The following is a 7,197-nucleotide window of genomic DNA, read 5'->3' on the forward strand; positions in this document are numbered from 1 at the left end:
GTAGACTGTACAACGACTCATGGGACGGTGTAACAGTGCAGCATGTGGTGGGAAATGGACTGCAGTTAATGGTATAAATAGAATGCTCTCTCCTGAACTGCAACAAATGTACAATACTAATGCATGTTAATAATAGGCGGTGTGTGGGGAAATATATCGAATGTGTGCTATGGACCATAGTTAGTGGTAATAGTCTGATGATGTTCTTTCATAATCTAACAAATGTTCCACAACAATGTAAGGTGCTGTGGAGGGGTGAGGTATGGGAAGTCTGCACATTACGCCTGATGGTTTTGTAAGCTCACAACTGCTCTAATAAAAATATACATTAATAGTTTCCTTATGGTTTACATTATGGTTTACATTTTAGCTTATAGACTTTTATACACATTTGGTGTATGTTAACATATCCCATATCCATCATTACATGATCTTGTGGAGCACGTCCACTGCCCCCCAGTTGCCCTGCTTCCATCTGGTTCGTTGGACTTACCCAGGTCAGCTAAGAGGGAGGTGAAGATGGTCAACCACCACACCAGGGAGCCAAGAGCGCCTACAACTGCAAGCAGGAGAATTGCATCCATCATCCATGTGGGATCTAAGCCCCCTCTTGATCTAGAGGTGGAGGGGACATCACCATCCCAGGGTCCACAGGATGGAGGATAAAATATGGACTACAGTGCACTTACTGATATTCTACTATAAAATGATTGTGATAAGTAATAGAAGAAATTGTCGCATTGAGGTGGAGAAAGTGGTCACAGTAGCTGCTGAGGGCAGGGAGAGGGAAGAAGAGATGTGATGTGGAGCATTTTTGGGACTTGGAGTTATCCTAAATAATATTGCAGGGTCAGATGCTGGATTTTATATTTCCTGCCATAACCTACTGAATGTACTGGGGGAGAGTGTGAACTACAACATAAACTATTACCCATGTGGTGCAGCAGTGCTCCAAAATGTGTTCACTGAGTACGATGAGTGTGTCACAATGATGGGGGAGGTTGTTGGTGTGGGAGGAGTGGGGTGGGGGGGTGGGGGGGTATACAAGAACCTCTTATGTTTTTTTGATGTAACATTTTTTGCGATGTATATATCTTCTAAAAATACAATTTACAAAAGTGATGGGAGTTGGAAGTGGGTTATATGGGAACCTCTTATGTTTTTTAATGTAACATTCTTTGTGATCTATTAATTTTAATTTAAAAAGTGTAAAAAAATACATATATATTAATAAAAACAATAACCTGCACTGCAGCCCATTTCTTGGCTTCCCTTCTTCCACACATATGGTTTTTAAAATGCCCCCACTTAATGGCTTTTGGTGTTTCTGCCCACGACTGGAAACGCACTCTTCCTCATGCCATAGGGAGACAAGCTTCCTTTGTGACGAGCCCCTGGCCCATGACCTCTAAGTGATGCTCTCTCTTTCTGACAGCCTGTAACTAAACGACAAATTTGACTACTCCCCACATAGTAAATGTAAAATAATGGAGGAGAAAATAGGGTAGCTCCTCCGTGAAAGCAAAGGGAACGGGTAAATAGTAAGCAGTGAGGCTGTCCCACAGCATGTATCAAATTCTTTTAACAGGAAATAGCAAGGGTTATCCAGGGGAAAGAGGCCTTTTTTTTTTTTTTAATGCTTTAGCTTACATAAATGTTACATAAAAAATACAGGGGATTCCCATATGCCCCACTCCCTTCCCTTCTGCACTTTCCCACATTAACAACATCCTTCATTAGTGTGGTGCATTTGTTACAATTGATGAACACATATTGGCGCACTGCCACTAAGCATGGATTATAGTTTACATTATAATTTACACTCTGTACTGTATGGTAAGTTATATAAGTTATGAAAAAATACATAATGGCCTGCATCTATCATTGCAATGTTATTCAGGGCAATTCCAATGTCCCAAAATGCCCCCATATTACACCTGTTTTTCCCTCTCCCTCCCCTCAGAACCTCCAGTGGTCACTGCCTCAAATCATGATAAAAGTTCTTTCACTGCTAGAATAACAATAAGCCTGTGTAGAATAACAGTAAGTCTATTCTAGTCCATCACTCATTCCCCAATCCTGAGGGTTCTGGGATGGTGATGCCCACCCCACCTCTAAGTGAGAGGGGGCTTAGATTCCATGGGGCAGATGGATGGGACTATCTTGCTTGCAGTTGCAGACTCTCTGTTCCTTGGGATGGGCATTGTCCATCATCATCTCCTTGTTAGTTGTCCTGGATGAGTCCGATGATCTGGAGAGTTGGGCCCAACTTGCACATGGACAGCCCAAATTTTTAAACCTCTTGGACATACACCTATCAAGTCTAGTACTAACTATAGGTTCAAATAGAAGGAGCAGAGAGCCACAAGCCACAACTGAATCCAACTCTGTCACACTTGGGAGTGTAAATTCCAAAGCAGGACCCACTGGCAGGGTGTCAAACTGCTGAGCAGTCTGCCCTGACTGTAGTGTTTGGACATCTCTAAAGCCCTCAGGAACCCTGCTATTTGAGGTACTATTTCCTGTGGCAGTCAAAGAGCTCCTGCTGAGATGTGTATAAGCATAACCTCTGAACGACCTCCCAACTCACTTTGAAATCTCTTAGCCATAAAAACCCATTTGTATTTACCCTTTTTCCCTTTTGGCCACGGTCTTTTTTCAGGTGCATTGTTTGTTGGCGTTTGGTAATAATCCCTCAGTGCCAGGGAGTCTCATCCCGGGGAGTCATGTCCCATGCTGGGAGGAAAGTAATGCATTTATATGCTGAGTTTGGCTTGAGAGGTCACATTTGAGTAACAAGGAGGTTCTCAGGAGGTAACTCTTAGGCACCTTATAATACTAGGCTAAGTTTCAAGTTCAAAATTAAAGGTTCATAAGCACAGTCATCAATATCAAGAGCCTGTCAGTGGTCCGTCCTCCTTCACTAGCCACTGTCCCTGTACTTGGGGGGTTCTTGTGTTCCATTAGAGAATGTGGCAGGGTTCCCCAGCACGGGGACTGGATATTCTGTTGGTGATTGTGTGACTCTCCACCCACCGTGACAATGCCCCATGAACACTTGAACACATTTATGTGCCTTATATGTATCCCCAGGTGAGCTTCCCCCCTGCATGCCCAGAACTGACACTTTGTACCCATGGTCCTTCCCTGTCACAGTTGTAAGCCTTCTGTGATCCAAAACTTCTTCAAAAGTGAAGCCAACAATTAATCAGAAAATGAAATAATAATGGTAGTTTTAAAAATTACAAATAAAGTGCAAAAAAATTGAAAAAATTTGAAATAAAAAATATTTTTTGACATTATGTTTTTCATCACTGTGAGATCTGTTGTACATACAATGATATTTTCTTACATATATTCCCCCAGTGTCTTTTTCTTTCTTTTTTTTTTTTAAGCTTTAGGTTACAGAAAAGTCATGCACAGAATAGGGGGGATTCCCATACACCCAACAACCTCCCCCTTTCCCCCCCTCCCCTATTATTAACATTTTACATGCAGATGGTACATTTGTTACAATCGATATACAGGCATTAAAGCATTGTCACTGACCATGGTCAATAATGTACATTATGGTTTGCATTTTGGAATGTACACTTTTATAAATTTTGACAAAATTTAAAATGGCCCGTATCCATTATCGCAAGCTCGTGCAGAACCATTCTAACACCCTAAAAACGCCCTGCGCTCCATCTAGTCCATTCTTCCGTCCCCCTCCCCTCGGGACCTGTGCTGACCGCTAAGTGGGAAAAACTCTTACACTTTTCCTGCATGACACCAGTGCGAGGGGAGTTGGAAAGGACCCGCCTTCCTTGGGATGGAGCTGCCCTGGCCGCCCACTTGAGACTGGATTCGAGTTACGGAGCTGTCTTCACTCGAGACCCTGGCCTGGGAGTTTCTTTCTCCAAAAGGCATTAGGGCTGACTCACTCTCCAGGCTTCGGGTTAATGGCCTCGATCTTGGCCTCTGTCTGGGAACAATTTGAAATAATTATCTGGGGGTGAGGAGCACTGACGAATCTGCCTCGTGAACACCAGGCTAGATGCTGGTGGATAGCTCGTAATTAGGGTGACCTGCTTCATAGCGGGTGGAATTATTAATAGCACCCCGACTCACGATCAAAATTGCCCCAGTTTAGATTATATGGTTACCCTACTTAAATTGGGGTTAATTCTTCCCTTTTTCAGATCAGGAGGAGTTGGATGCGGACCCCGGGGACAGTGTTTCTGTTGTCGTGCCATCACTACCTACATAGCAAGGGGCAGAGAATTTCATTTTTCCAACCTGGCACAGTTCAACAGATCTGATTCCTGACCATTTGGGATTGCTGGCTACAGGAAGAAAGGATATCTTTTAGCCAGGCTGTAATTTCTTCTTCTTTGCTTCTATTTAGGACCGAGCCTGTCTCTTCCTTTCGAATATTTATAAAACCTACAGGTGGCCCAAACCTTCTAAAATCCTGACATTTCAATCAAGTCCTTTAAAACTCCACCCGTGGAATGCTGTGGGTCTGGGAGCCAAGTAGAGCAGGTGACCGTTCATCCAGTTGTTTGGCTACCACACCACCAGGACTTCCAATCCCTTAGCCTGGCACAGAGGCATCTTTCCTAGTCACACTTTCTCAACACAGTCAACTGTGCATTTAAGTAGCTGCACTGCAACATCCCCGCCCAGCAGCAGAATGCTTTTGGCTGCAAGAATTAGATAGAACTCAATGCAAAATAGCTTAAGCCCTAAAGGGAATATTTTAAAAAGTCTAGGAGTATCTTGGCTTCGGGTATGATAAAAGAATTTCATTTCATAAGGATTTGCTTATGCTTTCTCTCTCTGTCTCTGTCTCTCTCTCTTACACACACACACCTGCTCCCTTTGGTAGCTTATCCCTCATACAGCAATGGAATTCACTCATCAGCAGGTCTTGCTCACATACCCACCACTGAAGTGGAGCTACAGATGGTCTCTGCAACTCTGTAATCCATAGGACTAAAGGTGAAAAGAAGGTTATTTCCCCGAAGGTGCTGGTGGTGAAGGAAAAAGAGGTAAGGGGAAAAGATTTGTTTAATTTAAAAAGAGATCCCAGGGAACAGATGTGGCTTAAGCAATTGGGCTCCCATCTACCACATAGAAGGTCCAGGGTTTGATTCCTGGGGCCTCCTGGTGAAGGCCAGCTGGCCCGTGTAGGGAGCTGGCCCATGTGGAGAGCAGGCAGGCGCTGAGAGCTGGCACGGCAAGATGACACAACGAGAAGAGACACAGAGGAGAGACGATAAGAGGCGCAGCAGACCAGGGAGCTGAGGTGCCGCAAGAGATTGAGCACCTCTCTCCCACCCAGGAAGGTCCCAGGACGGGTTCCCCGGAGCCGCCTAAAGAGAAGACAGTTAGACACAGAAGAACACAGGGCAAATGGACACGGAGAGCAGACAGTGAGTGCAAACAAAACAAAATGAAACAAAAAACAATGGGGCGGGAGGGAACAAATAAATCTTAAAAAAAAAACCAACCACCCAAAGTCGCAGGCTTAAAAAGCTTAGACTTTCGGAAGCTGCTGAGCGCCTTTCAAACCTACTGTCACGACGGGAAGAGCTTCACGCATTCACCAGTGGGAAAGGCCTTGTTTCCCTCCTCTCACCGTTTGTCATTACGGTCCCCTGAGGGTACAGAGGGCTGGCGAGGGCCGCGAGAGGAATGTCGTTTCCCCAGGGCCCCCGACCCGCCTCTCCCCTCGAGGTCCAGCTTCTCCCTCTCACCCAGGTGCCGTGGAGCCCGGTTAGCCCTCCGCGCGTGCTGAGGGCGCACCCGCCCCTTTCTGCGCTGGCTTCCCCTGCGCCTCCCTCCCAGGCCCTTCCACCAGCGCCTCGACCTCTCCAAGGATCCCCAGTCTTTAAAGCCAAGCGCCACCCACACAAAACCAGGGTCCCACTCCTCTCCCGGCCACCAAGCCTTGGCCACCAGCGGCACTGGGCGCCTGCCCGCCCTGGCCTCCCGCCCGCAGCCCTCCGCGCCCCCGGCCCCCGGCCTCTCCTGGAACTACAGGGCCTGCGCTCCGAGAACCCTAGCCCCTGCGGCTGTCCCGGCCCGCGAACACAGGCGGAGATGGCCCGCGGAACCTCGGCCTTTCCCCTGGAGCGCACGTTCCCGGCTGCTGACTCGTAACCTGCTCAGTAACTATCCCACTGCTGAATGGTACCTTCTGTCCCCTCCAGGCACGGAGCTAGTGCTAGTAAGTGTTCAATAAATCTTTGTTGAAGTAATTAGTTAACGTGACTGGCCACAAAACGGGAGGACTGGGTTTGGTAAGGAGGTGACGATGATGCGTGAAACGTAGCCTTCAGCGGGAGTTAGGATGGAGGAATAGAGTATGGATTAGAGTGGATTTACCGATATTCTATTCATGAACTATTGTGATTAGTAATCGAAGAAAATGTGGCCTTGGTGTGGAGAAAGTGGCCATGGTGGCTGCTGGGCGTAGGGAATGGGAGGAAGAGATGAGATGTGGGGGCGTTTTCGGGACTTGGAGTTGTCCTGGGTGGTGCTGCAGGGACAGTTACTGGACATTGTGTGTCCTGCCATGGCCCACTGGGTGGACTGTGGGAGAGTGTTGTCTATGATGTGGACCATTGACCATGAGGTGCAGCGGTGCTCAGAGATGTATTCACCAAATGCAATGAATTCTCATGATGATGGAGGAGGTGGTTGTTATGGGAGGAGTGGGGTGAGGGGGGTGGGGGGAATAGGGGACCTCATATTTTTTAATGTAATATTAAAAAAAATACAAAAATAAACCATAAAAAAAAAAAAAGAAATGTAGGGGAAGGAGAAGAGTGGTACGGGAGAAGCAAGGGAGAAGAGCTCCAGCAAGAGGGCAGAGATGATGCCAATTGCTGTGTCAAGCCTCCTGGCCTTTTAAATGACGCCGAGGACAGGCTGCTGGGTTTGTCCAGCACTCTCCGTGCTCCTCGCGGGAGAGGTTTCAGTGGAATGTTGCCAGACTGCAAGCCCCCGAGAGAGGCAGGAATCTGTAGGGTTCAGAAAAGGCGAGGATCACAGCTCCATTGATTTAAGCGCTCAGTAGGGCGAGGCTCAGCAGGAACTTTGGGCGGTGGACAATCCCATCTGGAGGCTTCTTATCCATTCTGCCCCTTCAGTTAGTCCAGCCCATTTCATCCTTGCGGCCAAGGCTCTCCAGAGAAAGAACATTCT

This window comes from Dasypus novemcinctus, chromosome 9 (genome assembly GCF_030445035.2).
Source record: "Dasypus novemcinctus isolate mDasNov1 chromosome 9, mDasNov1.1.hap2, whole genome shotgun sequence".
Taxonomy (NCBI): Eukaryota; Metazoa; Chordata; class Mammalia; order Cingulata; family Dasypodidae; genus Dasypus; species Dasypus novemcinctus.